Source organism: Emys orbicularis, chromosome 7 (genome assembly GCF_028017835.1).
Source record: "Emys orbicularis isolate rEmyOrb1 chromosome 7, rEmyOrb1.hap1, whole genome shotgun sequence".
NCBI lineage: Eukaryota > Metazoa > Chordata > Testudines > Emydidae > Emys > Emys orbicularis.
In genome coordinates this window covers 81,424,178-81,444,819 of record NC_088689.1, presented here as the reverse complement: position 1 = coordinate 81,444,819, position 20,642 = coordinate 81,424,178, and the positions used below count along the sequence as shown (strand labels likewise).

Below are 20,642 nucleotides of genomic sequence, written 5' to 3'. Positions count from 1 at the left end.
TCACATATCCAGACAGATTTGGGCAGATCAACATGCAGATGTTTCTCTGTGCTTTATTTGCATCTGATTGCATGTATCTGAATTTGTGCATGGAGACTCTTAAAAGTTAACGTTCAGGCAAGTACGTTTTCAGCATGGATTGCCCTTGGTCTTTAATTCTACTTCAGTTGTACGTGGAATTGAAAAAATCCACATCCATCTACCCCTGTTATTCAGCATGGGGTCTCAGAGGCATCCCAATAAAGCCGTTTTTAAAGCTTATTAAATATATTGCAGGAAGTCTGTTCTCAGCCATTTGTCTATTAAATGACTTGAGTTAGTAAAATTTTGGATGAACTGTAATTTTTAACCCAGGCCAATAGAGCTTGACTTTTCTGAATCAAAGACTCAGTTTGGGACTTTACAAATGGATTACCATCATCTACTTTAAAAAAAAAAAAAAAAAAAAAAACTTTCTCTTCAGTGACCATGTCATGTGGCCCAGTCTCTGGGCTGGAGGGCACAAATGCATAACAACTCTGAGGAAAAGGTTTCCCAGTGCAGCTTATGGGGTTACAAAGATGATGCATTCTTGGGTACCTGTAAGTAGCTCAGAGCTTTTCAGATTGGTGTCCTCACGATGGTTTTGCTTTTTTTTATTTCCTTGCTGCTGTGACCCTCCCCAAACATCTTTGAAACCTGAAGCAGGAGTCACTAGTTGAGAGTCAAGGCTCCGAACCATCAAGGTACTTTCCAGCTGTTATCTGACTCTAGAGACTTGCAAAATCCAGTTTTTATATAAGCCTTACAGAAATTCTTTGAAAACAGAGACAGGTGGAGAAAGAGCAGTAGGCAGGACATTTGCATTGCCATTTTAAACTTATTCTCCTGGATTTAGTAGGAATGACTGAAAACTGGGACAAAATAACCATTGGTTACCCAACAGCCTCGCACTAAGAAAACATAAGGCATTACCCTGCTGGATCAGGCCTGTGATCCAGCTAGTGCATTATATTGCCTCTGACATTGACCAATACTAGCTGCTTCAGAGGACGGTACAAGAAGCCCCACAGTAAGCAGCTGTGGGATAATCCGCTCCCAGGGAAAATTCCCTTCTAACCCTCAATAATTATGTCCTAAAGCAGCAGGATTGTTATTCCTTCCTGCAGGCCTGAGACTTGAGCAATACTAGGCTTACTCTCTATTTTACTGCTTCCTGATGTACAAAGGTTGCCTGAAAGGTGTGTGGGTTCCCACTCCAAACTCTTTATTTTTGCCAGTTTGTTTCCATTAGGAATTGTTGGCTGCCCTGGAAGACTGTATGGTGGGTGTAAAAACCTGTGAAAATATACCCTCACGAGACTCAAGAGACAAAGGCTGTGCAGCTAAGAAGGAAGAGATCTTTTTTTAGACTGTTTAAAACTTTGCAGGCCACCTGTAAGAATTGTTTTGTTACTTAGATTCTTGCCACAGATCCTTCATGTGGTGCAGCAGAGAGTTAGCCCTGGTAAACAATAACCCATTTGCAGTGTCTACATATCAATTCCACCTCCCTCTCCCCAAAGGTTTATTGAATCACTGAAATCTTGGGGCTACCAGAGGTCACCTTGTCATAAAGGAGGTTTAGTACAGTTGAGAGCATCACTTGGCTGCGTGGTTTCAATAATGCGTATGACCAGAATATCCAATTCCTGCCTGTAAGGTTATGGCGGGGTATGTTACCCCGCCAGTCAATATTTGAGAACAAGGAACCTTGTGTGCTGCATTATAATGACAACTGAGTTGCCGTGCTTTATTGCTGTTCCAGAGGGAGAATGTAGTAAAATAACAAAAGCCTTTTTAATTTCCTGTTTGGTGGGGTTTTTAAAGGCTTTCCCTCCTCCCCCCTTGCGCCCCCTCCCCCCCAACTGAATTTAGTGCTGATGGTGATGGCAGCAGCACTGGTTAGCTTCCCTTCAACATGTCTCAACCCTGACCTATGTAGGAAGTCCCTATGTATGTCAGGGAGTTATTCATGGCCCATTCAGTCCTTGGCTTCTCAACAAGGCTGCTGTTTGTAAGGTAGTTCCTCTAACATGGAAATCTTTTAGCTAGTGACTAGACGGAGACTAGCAACTTGCTTCCTGTGGACCATTGCCTTCAGTCGCTGCTGATTAGAATGGATGATGTAAAGTTTCTGGATTTGTTAACCACTCAATCACCCAGCCTTAGACCTTATACAAGATTGCAGTAGAACTGAGCAGCCTCTCCTGGTAGCTACTACAGTGAAGGAATGGTTTGGTATTGAAGTTTCTGCCTAACTCAGGGCAGGTTCTAATCTGACTACAATGGTGGGCAGGTTTTAAATTCAAAGGAATTCTCTTTGTGATGTGTTCTAGTGGAAACCTGACTACTACAAAGAAATTCATGCTTTCTTTGGAGACCCACCATCTAGCTGGGGATAATACAGCTGCTTGATTTATACAAGAAAGCATTCAAGAGAATTCTTGACTACTTCTGATTCTGTGCAGAGGATGTGAACTAGATGGTGTCACCCTTCAGGAGGATTTTGAATGCTGCTTTTAAATGGGTGACAGAGATGGTAGCTTGTCATGGCTTTCATTTTGAAGATGACAGCATCTGCCCACAAGTCTGTGATTTGAGAGGAGGCGAGAGAAGTATGGGGAACCTTGCCTGCCAATCCGTTTCTCTTAGTCATTTTAGAAACACAGAATCCTGTTGAAAGGCTGCCAACTCTGTATGGAAATCAGATGGCCACTTGTGAAAACATTCCTTTTTTAAATGCAATTATTTTTAAAAGTAATTTTCCATTTATCGTTTCTACAAAGGGCAGTCCAAAGGAATGTTTATTTTGCATGTTGTTTCCCCCCAGTGCAGTAGCTATCTTCCTAAGGTGGGGCTTGAAAAATCCAGTTGGCATGCTGGGAACTTTTCCATGTCAAATGAAGAGCCCTAACAATTCCTGCAAAAACAAAGCTTTAATTGAGGTGGGGGAAAAGGGTTTGTAGCCATCGTGGTTGTGAAGAGAATCGTCCAAATATAAACCAAAACTGTGTTCTTCCTGAGTTCGCAAGCAGGCAACTCCAGGGCTTTTACTGCTGCTGCTCGAGCTTTCCCCAGGGGCAATAGAGTGAAATTGAGACCACACTAGTCAGTTTCACTCTGCTTGGACAGTCAGGTCTCTGGCTGGGTAATCCTGTTATTCTATTCTCCCCCCTCCCCCATTTTTTGGGTCTACCTCTGGCTAGTGGGTTTCTGGTATGTTTTTGAAACCCTGGTCCTAAGGGGTAAGTGGGTATTATGTTACTGAGCTTCTGTGGACGGATACACAGGTTGTTTTTTAAATGTGTACCTTTTTAGTATTTCCTAAATATACAGGAAGTAAAGTTGTCAATAAATCAATATACAGTAATGAGTAATTACATCTACTCTGTTCAGTAAACAGTAGTCAATAAGTTGCAGTTGAGCTAAGAATTCATTATGGGAAAAATATCTGTCTGATTGCTAAAACAATATAATATTCTGTCAAGAATTTTCCTGTCCAGGGATTTCCAAACTGATCTGTGGGGAACTGGCTGGGCACATGGTGCTGGCTCTCCTTGTTTCCAGTTGCTTAGTCTCCTAAAAAGACACTACTTTTCCCTATGTAAGCAATAGCTCTGTTGACACAGGGATGGATATCCAATCACCAGTGGAACTGAAGGTGGTCCATGAGACACTCTTGTCTGTTCATCTTCCAGTCACCTAGAGGTGGTACTAAATCTCCTGTCTAGTGCTTTGCTATTCATTGGCATGAAATATATAACAGGGCCTTAAAGTTCTCCCAGTGTCTGGTCAAATATTTCCTCCAAATCTTATGTTTTTAAACCAGCTGTATCTAATAAAACCAAATAATTAATCCCAGATTGTCCTAGTACTCCAAACTTCATGATGGACATAAACCCTGCTTCCATATAGCATTCTGTAGCTATTTCTGATCTAGAATGAAAAGTTCTGCTCAGGTGATACTTATGATATGCTGAAAATTTAAGAGTAATTTTATGCTGTGCATTAAGACACGGTCGTAAGTCATTGGCAGATTAAATTCCAGTCCTTTTCCAGAGCAATCCAAATCTAAAGATTTATGTCTAAGAATTAAAGGAAACCTTGAATGATTTAAATATACATTGGTAATTTCTTTTCCCCATAAATGGAAGCAGATGACTTGCTAAATGTTTAATTCTGGTTCTTTCAACTCATCCCTGATATTAGAAATCCAAAAACTAATCTTGGAGAAGTATTGATAAAAACATGCAAAGGCACGATCATATCTGAAGATGTTAATTCATTATCTATTATATCTCTCCCCACACGTGCTCCACAGTCTAACCTGAACTTGTAGCTGATAAATAAGAAATATTTTTCAGTTTTGCGTTGCAACCAGTGCCATCTGTGCCTGGATTTTGTAGTAGTATCATGCCAGGGAAAACATTACTGCACCATAAGGCAATCCAGAAAATAGTCTTTTCTCATCCACTAGCAGCTGCTGCTTCCTTTCTTTTATTGCCATGAATTTGTACTGCGACTCTGTTACCTAAGACAACTGCTTTGCCATCCAACGTACAGGAGGACCTGGCTGCCCTGTGTGAGCCTCTGTGTGTATGGGGAGCCCAGATGGATATGGAGGCAGGACGCTGGGTAGCAGTTCATACACTTGTAATGTCATAAGACTAGAGACCAACCTTCTTATAATGTCTGCGGGGAGCAATGTGGAGGGCCATAGTCTCTTCCAGCTTGCATAGCTGGCTCCTCTCTCTTTCTATCTTGGGTACATATATGGCCCCTGTTACTGTAGTATCTGAGCACCACGCAGTCGTTAGCATATTTCTCCTCTTGCACCCCTGTGAGACAGGGCCTGGCTATTATCCCCATTGTACAGATGAGGAGCTGAGGCCAGTGGCACACAGTGACTTTGTCTAAGGTCTTATGGGGAGTCTCTGGTGGAGCAGGGGTTTGAACCCAAGTCCTAGGCTAGTGCCCTGCCCCGGCCTTTGTCCAGCCTTGCTTGTGGCACTCGTGGCGCAACGGTAGCGCATCTGACTCCAGATCAGAAGGTTGTGTGTTCAAATCACATTGGGGTCAGGCAGGTGACTGCCAAGATGAGCAGCCTCTTTACTTTCTCCATTATAAAATCTTAGTTCGTGTGTTGTATCTGGACTACACCACTGGCATAGTCTTCCTGCGGGTCTCCCTGCATGCGTTGCCTCCAGCTTGTACAGAGCTGCACTGCCAGGTTCATTTCTCACCATAGTCTTGAGTCCTTCTATTATTATCCCCTTTGCTTATCTGCTAATGCATTCCCAGGTCAAGTTTAAAATCATGTTGGTCGTTGCAGCATGTCACCCTTCCACTCAGTTTTGGGAGTGAATGAATGGAGATCAGTGCCTCAGCCAGGCATTTGTTCTATCAAAGCAATGAACCAAGATTGATCTCCCATAATTCCCCTCTCCTGCTCTGCCAATCATATTACGTGCCTCCCAGCTGGCTTCCTCCCTTCCTGAAATCCCTTTATCCAGTTCCGCATCAAGCTCCTCATCTTTCCAAGCTCTCAACGATTCTCACCCATCTCATCTGTTCTCATTTTGTCCAACCCTCGGTCCCATTGTGCTCCTCTGTATCCTTTCTCAATCGCTCCCTTCGATTCCTCTCCCGGCTGCCTTCTCGAACAGCCACTTGCTTCTTTTACATTAGGTTCCTGCTCCTTTTCTAGTTTTCCTCACATTGCTCCCTTTAGCTGTGGTGTCTCCACCCTTTGCCATATCTGGACTGTTGTCCTGGGCTGTGTGCCTTAGCCTTCTGATGGTAAACAGGACAGGGACCTTGGAATTCTGTGTGAATGTGTGTGACTGTTCATTTCCAAATTGCGGTCATTTGCCATGGAACAGTTGGTTCAGTTAACGCTTGTCATTGCTTCTGGTCAAAGTTCCACTTGCTGTGTGTCTGTAAAACTTGTGTCTTGCTCTGCAGAGCTAAAGCCTTTACTCCTGTGGTGAATGTAAGATCTATAGGAGTCCCAGCCTAGTGGAGTTCTGAAGTGCTCCATGCTCCCTGGCCCGGATGAGGCTCTTTGGTCCTCTCAAAACCCACAGGCCACTAGATCCCAGAAGCTTATAGCTCTTGTAAACTCTGCAGGAGTCGAAGGTCTAGGCCCCAGGGGTTCTCTGGTCCTGCAGAAGTTAAAAAACCTAATTCCAGAAGCTGTAGGAGGGTCCTTGGATCCTAAAGCAATTAGGAGCCCCAAGTGAGTCCCAGCCAGGGACATTGCAGCGCTGTTTATAAACCCAGAGAATATCCCATGTATTTGAGAGGCAAATGCAACATTGCACCAACTAAACTTTCTATGGGCGTGTCTTTGCTGCAACAGCTGGCTGCATTTACTCCACTCATAGGTGCTGACTCCGTGGGTGCTCCGGGGCTGGAGCTCCCACGGGGAAAAATTGGTGTGTGTGGAGCACCCACTGGCAGCTCCCCGACCCGCCCCAGCTCGCCTCAGCCTCTTCCCCTGAGTGGGCCACTGCGTTCTGCTTCTCCCCCCTCCCTCCCAGCGCTTGCACTGCGAAACAGCTGTTTCGCGTGGCAAGCCTGGGAGGGAGGGGGAGGAGGAGTAACGCAGCGCGCTTGGGGAAGAGGCGGAGCCAGGGCGGGGATTTGGGAGGGATCCAATAGGGGCAGGAAAGGGGTGGAGTTGGGGCGGGGGTGGGGGTGAGCTCCCATCGGCGCCAACAAAAGTTGGCGCCTGTGACTCCACTTGAGCGTGCCTAGCTCGCGTGAGAGCAACCACACTGCAAAGCAGCTGAGGAGTTGTAACTCAACCTGAGGCACCCCTTCTGCATTACTAGCTCCAACATCAGCAGTAATAAAGCTCCAATCCCTCTTCCCATCTCCTCTGCAGTTCAGCTGAAAAGTCACACATGAGAAACTCTAGGCAGATTGGTCTAGATTTGGTACATTTGGAGTGGGAGGGTCAGTCTGCCTTATAACCAAGGTTGTGTCTAGCTTTGACTGTGCAGACTTACCATGATCCAGGTGTTGCTTAACTTGCCACATGTGGTTTGGTTACAGGCAGGAAACCGTTAAGGGCGCATGTACATGACCATATGCCACGTTATGGGAGGGTGGAAGAGGGAATGAACTGGCAGTAACTTCTGTGGAGGTTTTATGGAAACTCCTCCCTGCATTTCTCACTAAATAGATACGTCCCAATTCTTCTAGGGGTGAACACTCACTGATGCACTGAGTTGCTAATTAGGTAGCAAGATAAGGTCTTTGGAGGAGCTCCACTCCAACCAGATCTTGGCATCGGGCCGCTGGAAGTGAGAGTATATAAATATTGCATTAAATGTCATGACTGTACTAAAGGAAGCTTTAAAAGCTTAAATCACAGTGTCCAAAATATATTGGAACTAAATAATTTATCTTGCTGACAAAGTGTTGTTAAAAGATTAACATTGCCTTTCGGATCCAGCCATCTGCTCCCTCAATGTTTTTTAAAAAATACCAAAAAACAAAAAAAGAAAATTCCTTGTGCTTCAGAGAGAGGTCAATCTGAGTGGTGAAAACTGCGGAGTGCCAGCTGGTGGAAATGGTGAAGACCCTGATCCTGGGGAATGATCTATGTGGGTGGACCCCTGCACCCACGCAGGAGCTCACGTAGGAGTGCAGGGGTCCCACCCAGGCAGATTTCACTGCAGGATCAGGGCAAAATCTGCCCTGAGAAAGTCTTTCTATAGGGTTTAGAGCAGCCATCTTAGTTCTCTGACTGACCACCTTATGGACAGATCCTCTTTTATAAACTTGGGTCTTTTACCTCTAGTCCAGGGGTAGGCAATCTATGGCACGCATGCCGAAGGCGGCACGCGAGCTGATTTTCAGTGGCACTCACACTGCCCGGGTCCTGGCCACCGGGCCGGGGGGCTCTGCATTTTAATTTAATTTTAAATGAAGCTTCTTAAACATTTTAAAAACCTTATTTCCTTTACATAAAACAATAGTTTAGTTATATATTATAGACTTATAGAAAGAGACCTTCTAAAAACATTAAAATGTATTACTGGCACGCGAAACCTTAAATCAGAGTGAATAAATGAAGACTCGGCACACCACTTCTGAAAGGTTGCCGATCCCTGCTCTAGTCGCTATTTTGAATCCAGAACTCTTTCTATTCCTTGGTGGGACATGAGCCGCTTTTGGCAGCACCGTTGGCTTCTTGGCTCCTGAGACTGTCAGCAAGGTGGCCCATGGGCTGTAGATCAGTGTTTTTCAACCACTGTTCCGCGGCACACTAGTGTGCCGCGAGATGTTGCCTGGTGTGCCGTGGGAAAAAAATATTAAACCCAGGTTGCGCACTGAATAAAGTATTTTATAATTTTTCATATTTCTGTTTACTTACTATTTCATAATAAAGTAATTATAAAATACTTTCTTTGTGTTTATTTGATTCCTATTCAAGAGAATTACTTTATATATAGTCAATATAGGCACAGAGTTAAATTTTTTAACATTTTCTAATGGTGGTGTGCCTCGTGATTTTTTTCATGAAACAAGTGTGCCTTTGCCCAAAAAAAGGTTGAAAAACACTGCTGTAGATCCTGAACTCCTTCGTGCTAGCCTGTGGAGCTGATCTCCTCCCATCTGTGGGAGACAGGTTTGAGAGGAAAGCTTGCACAACCACTGTTTTATCTGTTCTGTGCCAAGTATTTTGCTTCTAATCATGTTGACTTGGCACTTTCGCCAGCTTCAAATTCATTTTAAGGAACAGCTATTCGCTGACCTCTCATGCTCTGGTTCAAAGTGAAATCAGTGGAAGGAGACTGGTGTAAAGCAGTGTAAGAAATGACCTGGGACTCCAGTGCAGTCTTCACTGGGATCATAGATGTGATCTTCATTGTAAGTAGGTGAGAATGGAAGAGGACTCAGAGTACATCTTCACTGCAGAGGTAGCTTGCATGTTGAGCACCCAAGTGGAGCCTGGGCTCTAACCTGCATCCCCAGCCAGGCCAGCTAGTGTGAGCCTATAGTATCTCCAAGCCTGGGTCAGAGGTTTTTCTGTGCAGGTGGTAGGGGGTGTTGGGCTAAAACCCACAGAAGAGCCTTGGTTAACTGTGCAGTGAAGACAGACCCTTTAAGACTTGTTCCTGCTTGGGCACTTGATTGGTTCTTACCTTTCAGACTGCAGGTTCACACTGCGATACCCTTCCCACCTGAGTTTCTCTGTGCGCTGGGGTAGTTGGGGCCTGAAGCTCAACGGCAGGGAAATCAATTTCTTTGCTACTGGTGTTGGCTGAATGCTTTGGTCCTAAAAAGGCCCCACACCTGTGACTGAGGAAGAATAGCAGGAAAAGGAAAAAACGGCAAAAAGGGTTTCTACACTTCTGCTTGCTCGAGGGCTTTTCTCTGAGTTGGAAATGCCTTTTTCTTCTGAGACAGGGCTGCTTAAAATCCGGGAAATACTGCCCCTTCCTCCACTCCCATGCAGTCATCCAGGCAATTGTTCCCTTCCCTTTCAGGGGGGAGGGATAGCTCAGTGGTTTGAGTATTGGCCTGCTAAACCCAGAGTTGTGAGTTCAATCCTTGAGGGGGCCATTTAGGGATCTGTGCAAAAATCTGTCAGGGATGGTACTTGGTCCTGCTGTGAAGGCAGGGGACTGGACTCGATGACCTTTCAAGGTCCCTTCCAGTTATGGAGATATACCTATCTCATAGATAATAAATGGATGTCATTCACTGTGTTCTGGGGATCTGGGCAGTGCTTCCGAGCATCTCTTGGTTCTCTTGCACTCCCATGTGAAACAGGAGAGACTATGGAAGTTCCAGGAAGTGCAGCTGAGTGGGTGGAGGGTGGTAAGGTTCACATTGGCTGGAGCAGGCAGAGACAGAAACTCACCTGGCAAGGCCCTGTGATTCTACCTCCAGCATTCGTCACTTTGCAGGCATCTTAGCTTTTTTTTCATCGGAAATAATAAATCTTATGTGGATGCTGTGTCCTGCTTTTTAAACATGGGCAAACAAGTGGTAGAACTTGCAATGCGGAAAGATGGGTTTTGATTTTTATTAATACATCTTTATTACATTTTTATAAAATAATTTTTGAATACCCCTAGAATCTGCAAACCTTTTATGTAAGGAAATAAAATTTGAAACATGCTGGCCACTGTGGTTTGCTTATCAGGGAATCCAATATGGGCTACTGTAGGAACTAAACAGGGAGCAATAAGTTATGGAGAAAGGCACAAATGGTAGAACTGTCATGTGCTTTTCTGCCCTCACATCAGAAGCTTTATTATTCACTAATACAAGTACAGGACTGAATCTGGGAAAAGATGCATTAACAATACCCACCTCTCATCTGGTGCTTTTTATTAATAGATCTCAAAGGAGGTCAGTATCATTATTCCTATTTTATAGATGGGGACACTGAGACACGGAGAGGTGGCTTGCCCAAGGTCATCCAGCAGGCCAGTGTTTGAGCTGGGAATAGAACCCAGGTCCCACGAGTCCCAGCCCAGTCAATGTAACTAGATTGAGGAGAATTTATTGCTCTTATTCCCTTTCTAGGGACAGAGCCCTAGATAACTTTTTACTGAAATAGCTACACTTAGTGTGGATGCTGTTGTATCGTTATGCTGATGTAGCTTATTCCCCTTCCCATAGAGGAATTGCTGTCCTGCTATAAGCACCTTTATACTGGTACAACTGTCTGCGCTAGGGCAGTTGTAGTGCTTTAATTTTACTTAAAGCAGTACAACCTGTCTGCCTGCCTGCCTACAAGCCCTTAGATCTCATGTAGGAGAGGGAGTTTCCTCATAGCCTCTAGAAGAGGACCGCTCTAGTTTGCCAGCACCTTTGAAGCAGAAGGCTGCTGTGTGCTAGCTGATAGTTTCCTTTAACATCTGGCTGGCTAGAATCCATGCAGGGTGAGGGCTCTGAGCTCTCCTCCACCAGTGACCGTCTCCCCTGAAATTAGCGGTTGAAAAGGAATGTACCATACTGTTGTGCAGTAGCGCGATGTGCCAGGCATGTTTATTCCATGCTTCACAGTGTTAATTTGCATTGATGCCTTTCTTGGGGGGTGCGGGGACCATCACCAAAAACCTGGCAACTGAAGTCACTCATGAAAGATTTTGTACAGTGAGGTATCCCTCCTGCCTCCAGCATGGTGACCCCGGATAGAAAGCCAAAAAAAAGAATAATCCATTGCAGCCCTCTGAGCAGAGGAGCCTCTGAGTGTATTGTCTGGTGGGGATTTAGGATGACTTAATTCCCTTGGAATGCTGATCTTCTCCAGCCGCTGGGAGTGGAACCCATCCTGTTTCACAGTGCTGTAGGGAAGAGCCGTGGGCCGGAAAGGGGAGGAGAAAAGGGAGCGGGGAGCTTTGTTCTCCACAGGGAGTCAGGGCCTGACTGAGGAGGGGGAGTGGTGGGCATGGCAAAGCAGTCGTACTTGCAGGGAAGGCTGTTTCTTCAGCCAGTCTCTGCCTTTAGCAGTGATCCGCTCCTGGATTCTGCAGTGCCACAGGCACCTTTTGCCACTGGGATTGCGAAAATCAGTTCAGACTGAGTGCTGGCTTTAAGATCCACTGAAATGGGAAATGATGTACTTTTCATCCAGGACTCAAAAGGAGTTTGGATGCCAAACCAGCGCTTTTCTGGTGACTTCATCAATAAGTGTAGAGCTGTAGGCATTTTATTTCAGAGCGGTGGCGGTTCTGGAGGAAAAACCTTTGGGCGGCCGGGTTTCCCTTTTTTTGGTCTTCCCAAGCCTGCAGGCATTTCCTTATGGTACCTCCTTAAGAAAGGTGCAAACAACCTCATTCAGCTCAATAGAGTGTTGACCCTGAAGCCTACTGATGCAAAATATCAGTGTTAACAGTTTTTCTCTCTGGAGAGGATGGCTGTGTCTAATGCACTAGACTGGGACTCAGGACATCTGGATTCAGTTTTAGCTCTTCCACAGACTCCCTATGCAACCTGGGGCAAGTCAGTTAATGCATGATTTCAGGTCCCCACATGAAAAATGGGAATTGACTGCCTTGTCTATTTAAACTGTAAGCTTAGGAAGGATCAGGGACCTGTCTCTCTTATTATGCATGAGTAGTACCTAGCACAATGGGGCCCTGCTCTCTTACAATTTTAGCAGAAATAGTCAGCTAATGTACTCCTCCAGCATGACTGGATAGCATATGACCTAAGGAAGGAAAGGGCCAGATCAATCAGGTCTCACCTAGTCCACCCCCCTTAGAGGGTGAATGGTCAGCATATGTTCTCCTAGTGCTTTGTTCTGTTCACTTTAAAATGTAGCAATCAGTGGGGTTTTCTCTGCTTCCCTGCAGAGAATAGGTTTCAGAGTGGTAGCCTTGTTAGTCTGTATCAGCAAAAAGGACGAGGAGTACTTGTGGCACCTTAGAGAGTAACAAATTTACTTGGACATAAGCTTTCATGGGCTGGTTTTAGCCCACAAAAGCTTATGCCCAAGTAAATTTGTTAACCTCTAAGGTTCCAAAAGTACTCCTCATTCTTTCTGCAGAGAATATATTTCACCATCTAATAGATTTCATGTTGACTTTCCCCCATCTTCCCCCCCCCCCACCCTCCCTCAGGTGTAAATGTTGCTCAGTTTCATCCCATTTGTTCCTACTTGTGCTCCCAGGGCTCAATGTGAGCCCCAGGGATCAAGGAAAAGGAAGGGAGAAGATAGGTCAGTGAGGGATAAAAATGTTGGAGCCTGTCCCATTCCTGTCCCTCCCCCCAGCCCTGTGGCTCTCTGACCCTTGCTTTCATCCCTAGAAGTAATGATTTTAGCAGCTGTGACCCTGGTGCTCAGAGTGTGTGTGTGAGAGAGAGTGAGTGTATGTGGGGTTTGCCCGCAGGTAGAGGTGAGCTGAGGAGGGAAGGAGCTTTGATAAAGCTCCAGCTAATGATGAAAATAGAGTCTACAGCTATTGAAACTGAGAGAAATGAAACCCTTTGGTTCTGGAGCATGCACATGACTTCTAGGATGGCGGCTGCTGCTGCTATCTTCTCCTCAGGGCCTTTATTTCTGAGATAAGCGAGTCTTATCCCCATTATGTAGATAACTTCTCTGGGCCACAGTTTTCCTAAGTGACTTGCTCACGTTCACTCCCTGAGTTAATGGCAGAGCCAAGAACAGACCCAGGCCTGCTGTTCCCAGCTCTGTGCTTGAACCAGTACAGCAGGGTGTCGTATACTGGGAGTGCTGTTAGCATACTGGGGACAGGGCCCCTGAATTGCCTAAAGACACTGCTGGTTGAGTATTCAGAAACCTTTTAAGGGGCTTATTTCTCCATCTTTTCCTTGACCAGCTGATTCGTTCTATAAAGCTAGATGTGCTCTTAGAGTTGCTCTGAGATAACTCTCAAACTTTGAGGCCAGATGCCTTCAGCCGGCTGAGGACTGAAAGTAGCCAGCATTGCTTTAGAAAGTGGCTTGTTCTATTTTAGTAACGTTTGGCTGCTCACACTTGATGTGCCCTTTGTTATATCGAGTACCTGCATTGGTAGAAACTTTGCCAGCCAGTCAAATCTCTCCTCTTCTTCGAGTGATTGTTCATGTCCATTCCACAATAAGTGTGTGTGCTCACCACGTGCACCGGTGCCGAAAGTTTTTCCCCTAGCAGTACCAGTAGGGGAGCGCACCTAGCGACCCCTGGAGTGGCGCCATTATGGTGTGGTATAAGGGGCGCTGCACGCTCCCCCCACCCTCAGTTCCTTCTTGCTGCCAGTGTAGGTGCTTCAGAACTCCTCTGCTCCAGCTCTGCTGTAGCTTCCCTCTTGGACTCTGTTAGTTCATAGTTAGTGGTATCTGTAGTTAAAAAGTAGTTTAGTTAGAATTAGCTTAGTGTGCCCGGGTCGGGGCATGCCCCATGCCCCGGGCTTTAAGTCGTGCGACACTTGCAAGCGGCCGATGCCCGTGAGTGATCCGCACGCGGGCTGTTTACGCTGTCTGGGGGAACCCATCTCAGCGATCGCTGCAAGATTTGCAGAGCCTTCAAACCTCGGGCCAAGAAGGAGCGGGACATTTGGCTCCGAGCCATTTTGATGGAGTTGACCTTAACCCCAACACCGCTGCTCCGCTCCGAGTCGGCACCGAGCACCGCGGCATTGGTGCGTTGCGACCCTGTGGTGCCCTCCACCAGCTGGCACCGCTCCCCGTCCACGGGACATTCCAAGAAGGCGAAGAAGAGGTCTTCTCCGCCGAGGCACCGGAGCAAGACCGGGGGAGAGACTAGATCCACGCTGGGCAGTTCTCAGTCCCCATCGGCCTCCAACTCAAGTTGAGCGGAGTAGCCCGGCCCAGTCTGAGCCGGCCTCCCTGGATGTCAGTGGCCACATTAGGGTGCCCTCCACGCCAGAGGCCCTGCAGGCAGCTCGAGACGTTTGTCTCTGCCGGTACCGGTGGCACCACTGCTGTTGGCTCCCCAGTCCAGAGGCAAGCCACCGCTTGGATCCCCGCAGTCGCTGCCTGGACGGTACTGTTCACGGCCTAGGGAAGGTTCCTGACGCCGTTCCCCGTTCAGTGACCGCCCCGTGTGCAGTCCATGCAGGTCCCTGTCGACTCCCACCAGATTGGCTGGCTGGGTACCGACTGGCAGGGGATCCAGGCACCGCTCCACCTCGAGGGAACGTAGACCTCGCGAGGAGAGAGTGCCCCTTGGTGACAGGGACAGATGGCACTGGAGGTCATTGTCTCCCAGAACCTACTGTAGCCCTTTGCGGTACGAACATCGATGCCATTCCCGTTCTTTGTCTCGCTTGAGGTCCCTGCCGCGGCATCGCTCCCGCAGCCCCAGGCATCGATCGCTGGCACCTCGCCGTCGTGGATCCGCCCATTGGAGCCTCTTGCAGAGCAGCTGCTACCGGCGGTACTCCTGCTCCTCCACGCCGGGAATCACTGTCTTGTGGTCGGCATCGTTCCCGATGCCACCATTCATCCCAGTCCCGGGATAGCGGTAGATCGTATGCCAGCCTGGCCTCTCTTCGCAGTCGTCAGTCGATGGGCCAGGATAGTCAGGCTGGACAGCCCGCTCTGCCGGTGCCACAGCAGGTGCAGTGGCATTGGACCCCTTGGCCGGCGCCATGGTACCAGTGGGCCCCGTGGCCCACGACGCAGCCCCTGGTGGTGGCTTGCTCGGTGGCTGGAGCCTCGGAGATACCGTCGGCCTCCCTTTTTCTCAGCCGCCCAGAAAGGAGTTGGTGGAGTGTTCATCCCAGGTCCCGCGCTCAGAAGGGGACCAAGTGGTGGGGCCTGCGGCACCAGTGCGGACGCAGAGTACCATGCCCCCATCCTCCCCAGATGAGGTGATCACGGCCCCTCCTTCCTCCTGTCCCGCAGGAGGACTCTAAAGCACACCAAGGGTTGTTGAAAAGGGTGGCATCAAGCCTCAACCTACAAGCCGAGGAGGTGGAGGAACCCTCAGACTCCCTCTTCAACGTCCTCTTGGCTTCAGCACCGGCCAGGGTGGTTCTCCCACTCCATGAAGGGGTGTCAGATCTTGAACGCCTTGTGGCAAACCCCAGCTTCCTTGCCCCCCATCTCTAAGAGGGCAGAATAGAAATATCTTGTGCCCGCCAAGGGGCATGAATACTTGTATACCCACCCTGCCCCCAACTCTCTAGTGGTTGAGTCGGTCAACCATAGGGAGAGGCAAGGCCAACCCGCCCCTACTCCTAAGAATAAGGACTCGAGGAGACTAGATCTATTCGGTAGAAAGGTTTATTTGTCCTTGAGTTTCCAACTGAGAGTGGTGAACCACCAAGCCCTGCTGGGTAGATACGAGTTCAATTTGTGGAGCTCTGTCCAAATTTGAGGACTCCCTTGAAGAGCGTGACAAAAAAGAGTTCAAGGCTCTGGTGGAGGAGGGTACGGCTGCCGCCAGGGCGGCCCTGCAGGCAGCCTAGGATGCCACAGATATGACTGCAAGGTCTATGACCTCCGTGGTGTCCATGAGGAGAGCGTCGTGGCTCCTGCTGTCTGGGCTGTCCAGCGAGGCACAGAACTCCTTACAGGACCTTCCGTTTGATGGCAAGGCCCTGTTTGCGAAACAGACAGACGTGAAGTTACATGGTCTGAAGGATTCCTGCACAACATTAAAGACCCTTGGCCTCTATGTCCTGGCCCCGGCCAGGACCAAGTTCAAACCGCAGCAGGCTCTCACCCAGGCCACCTACTCTAGATATGAGCCCCCTTATAAAAAGTCAAGGGACTATAAAAAAAAAACAATGCCCGCAACGGCAACCTGGGCCCTCCAAGGGCAAACAGGCAGTGAAACGCCCGGGGGCGACTTACCAGTTCATACCAGGGATCCACCCGTAATAAAGCTTCCCTTCTCCAACTGGTTGTGTGCTTTTCTCCCAGAGTGGTCGCGGCTGACCTCAGACCCATGGGTCCTCAACACAGTCTTCCGGGGCTACACCCTTCAGTTTACCTCTACCCTACCCCACCCACTCACCCTCCATCCCCGTCCCTCCTCGGGAACCCCTCTCACGAGACCCTGCTCGAGCAGGTGGTGAGGTGGCTTCTTGGCCTAGGAGCTGTGGAAGTGGTGCCAGCAGAGTTCAGACGCAAGGGGTTCTACTCCAGCTACTTCCTTATCCCAAAGGCCAAAGGGGGACTCAGGCCCATCCTGGACATGTGAGGCCTGAACCAGTACATGGTAAAGCTCAAGTTTCACATGGTCTCTCTGGCCTCCATCATCCCCTCCCTGGGTCCCGGGGACTGGTACGTCGCCCTTGATCTGCAGGATGCGTACTTCCACATTAATATATTCGAGGGACACAGGCGGTTCCTCCGTTTCATGGTTAGGCAGGAGCACTACCAGTTTACTGTCCTCCTGTTTGGCCTGTCCACTGCTCCCAGAGTATTCACAAAGTGTATGTCTGTGGTAGTGGCCTACCTCCGACGTCGTGTGTGTGTGTGTGTGTGTGTGTGTCCCCAGATCTTCCCCCACCTCAACAACTGGCTAGTCAAGGGCAGCTCCAGGTCGCAGGTGCAGGATCACGTATCACTCCTCCTGTCCACATGCACCACGCCGGGCCTGTTGGTAAATGACACCAAGTCCACGTTAGTCCTGGTGCAGCGCATAGAGTTCATTGGGGCAATTCTGGACACGACGTCGGCTGGGGCCTGCCTCCCTCCCACTGGACAGATTCGAAACCCTAAGGGAGCTCATTAGCATGGTCACAACCCCTGTCTGTGGAGTTGGTGTCCGATGCATTGGACCTGGCATGGGGAGCCCATGTGGGAAACATCCAGACCCAAGGTCTGTGGTCCACGCAGGACCTTGCCCTGCATATAAATGTCAAGGAGCTCAGGGCGATCCGTCTGGCATGTGTGGCCTTCCGCTCGTATCTGGAGAGCAGAGTGGTCAGGGTTCTCGTGGGCAAAACGGCCTCGATGTTCTACATCAACAGGCAAGGTGGGGCCCGTTCCTCAGCTCTCTGCCAGGAAGCCCTCAGGCTGTGGGATTTCTGCATAGCCCATGATATTTACCTAGAAGCCCACAACTTACTGGGCGCCAGGAATTCTCGGGCGGATCGCCTGAGCGGAGATTTCTCCGCTCAGCACGAGTGGTCACTGCACCCATAGGTGGTGCACAGGATTTTCCAAACGTGGGGAACTCCCCAAGTGGACCTGTTCGTGACACGGCAGAACCGCTGGTGTCCCCGCTTCTCTGGGGGGGAGTTGGGCATGGGCGCCATCTCCGACACCTTCCTTCTGTCCTGGTCGGGCCAGCTTTTCTATTCCGCTGATCGGCAAGGTCTTGGAAAAGATAAAAACGTACAGGGCCCGGGTCCTCCTGATTGCCCTGGTTTGGCCCAGGCAACATTGGTACAGGACTCTCACGAGCCTGGCAGTCACCCCGCTGTGGCCGTTGCCATCCCGCCCAGACCTGCTATCCCAGGACCAGGGTCGCCTCCTCCACCCCAGCCTCATGGCGTGGCTGCTCAATGGTTAGGCCGGGAGGAGAGGACTTGCTCGGAAGGGGTTCAGCGCATCCTCCTGGAAAGCACATGGCCCTACCTGGCGAAGTGGTCTTGGTTTTCCCGGTGGGCCGCTGATCGGGGCGTTTCGCCTGTGGCTGCTCTGATTCAGCTTATATTAGACTATCTCCTTCACCTTTAGAGCCCATGGCCTAGCGCCCTCGTCCGTCAAGGTGCACTTGGCGGCCATATCGGCCTTCTACCCGCCAGTGCAGGGCCACACGGTGTTCTCCCATGCCATGACTGGCCGATTCCTTGAAGGGTTTGGATCGCCTCTTTCTCTGTTAGGCCTCCAGTCCTGCAATGGAACCTGAACCTGGTGCTGGCAAGGTTAACTGGTCGTCCTCCATTTGAACTGCTAGCTACATGCTCCTGGTCGCACCTCTCGTGGAAGGTAGCCTTTCTGGTGGCGATCACGTCTGCTAGACGGGTCTCGGAACTCCAGGCCCTGACCTCCGAACCCCTGTACACAGTGTTCCATAAGGATAAGGTCCAACTCCGACCACATCCTTCGTTCCTCCCTAAGGTGGTCTCTGCCTACCATATGGGTCAGGACATTTTCCTGCCAGTGCTCTGTCCCAAACCCCACACGTCCAGCGAGGGGCGCCGCCTCCACATGCTGGATGTGAGACGGGCTCTGGCTTTTTACCTGGAACATACAAAACCACTCAGGAAGTCCTCACAAGCCTTGGCTGAACCCATGAGAGGCTGACCGGTCTCCACTCAGCGGCTCTCCAACTGGATCACCTTGTGTATCCGTACCTGTTACTACCTGGCGGGAGTCCCCCCCCCCCCCCCCCGCCGATTGTGAGGGCACACTCGACTAGGGCACAAGCCTCGTCGGCTGCCTTTCTGGCCCATGTCCCCATCCAGGACATTTGTAGGGCTACCCCATAGTCATTGTTTCACACGTTCACCTCGCATTATGCGATCATCTCCCAAACCAGGGAGGACGCGGGGTTCGGCGGGGCTGTGCTCCTGTGAACTGTCTGTGAACTACCCACCTCCAACAGATATAGCTTGTAATCACCTATTGTGGAATGCACGTGAGCAATCACTCGAAGAAGAAAAGACAGTTACCTTTTCCGTAACTGATGTTCTTTGAGATGTGTTGCTCATGTCCATTCCATATCCCGCCCTCCTTCCCCTCCGTCAGAGTTGTCTGGGGCAAGAAGGAACTGAGGGTGCGGGGAACGTGCAGCACCCCTTATTCTGTGCCTTAATGATGCCACTCCAGGGGTCGCTAGGGGAAAAACTTCCAGCACTGGTGCATGTGGCGAAAATGCACACCTATTGTGGAATGGACATGAGCAACACATCTCGAAGAACATCAGTTATGGAAAAGGTAACTGTCTTTTCCTGGTGTGTGTTGGCTGAGTATGAATGGATTGGGCAGAACGCTGCCTGTCAAATCAGAGGAAAATGCATTACAGTGTCATCTCCACAGTTGGAGAACTTGTTTGTGCAGGGGTTAAATGGGAGCCTTGAGCTCCAAGAGGCCAGGAGGTTACTACAGGTGGTAAACATATGCTTACGCAGAAATGGAGGTCCTGTGGAAAAATTTACTCTCTGCTTTACCTTTGTGCTGCAATCAATCATGTGCAGTCCCGGGCATGATACTGCTTCAGCCGAGCTAGAAGTGTAGTAAATGAAATATTGTGTCATAAAGCAGTGGACCAACGCAACAGTAAAATAGCTTGTGGGGCAGCATAATTATCCAAGTAAATCTTTGAGGTGTGACAGTGCAGGGGCAGAGTCTAAACACTATAGCAGCTATTCCAGTAGCGATAGATCTTGTCTCTCTGGGATTGGCCAGACTGTAGCCATGTGAGATGCAGAAAGACAAGGATAACTCCAGTATTTGGTGTGGTGAGGAGGAGCTGCATGTTGTCTGTGTCGTTCCCATAATCCTAAGGCCATGAGTGGTGGCTCTGTCAGTTTCTGGCTTTCTACTGAGTTGGTTTTGGCCTTTCCAACTTCTTAATACACATAACTGAGGCTCTGATTTTGGCCTGGTGGGACCAGTGCTCATAGTAATCATGAATTCAGATAAAGTCCGGGACCCCCGTAGCGGTGTCTTTCCCTCCAGGCATTGCAGTCTGTCCCACGGAGTCGCAATGTCACTCAGATTTGGTGTGCTTGCCCCTTCACAGATGAAGACTGGGGGGCGGACGTGCCAGACCTGAGTGGCATTGTGACCTAGTGCTCGCAGACTCAGTGCCAATGAAATTTGGCTCTTAGCCCCTCCATCTACAGAGGAGCTGATGCACCAAACCTGAGTGGTATTGTGACTACGTGGGCCAGGTTACTATACCCAGAGTTGGGAGCCAGCCCCACAGGACAGGACCCATCGCTGAGGAGTGACTGTGGGGTGGGCTTACCCTACAACACCTCCCCCGCCCCCCATGGATTGCCCACTCCTCCCCTTTCTGTGACTATCTTGTTTTCCCATGCCTATGCTGTGAAATGTTAAAATTTTCTGTGAATAAATCATAGCTTCAAACATCACTTATAAAGGCATGGCGGAGAGAGAGCTTTTGTGGGTGCTGTCTTTGCATTAGGGGAAACACAGGTGTAGGGGCTTCACTACACTATGGGGTGTGCAGCAGCACAACTGTGGTGTGGTAG

General features: G+C 49.0%; 1 protein-coding gene and 1 non-coding gene across 2 annotated transcripts in view; both read left to right on the top strand.

The window, feature by feature from the left end:
- The window catches only part of GNAI2 (G protein subunit alpha i2), a 196,898-nt gene that overhangs the window by 36,017 nt on the left and 140,239 nt on the right, over positions 1-20,642 (top strand). The gene's annotated exons all lie outside the window — the stretch shown is intronic.
- Positions 5,028-5,100, top strand: TRNAW-CCA (transfer RNA tryptophan (anticodon CCA)). Its single transcript has one exon. It is a non-coding gene; the product is annotated as a tRNA-Trp (tRNA).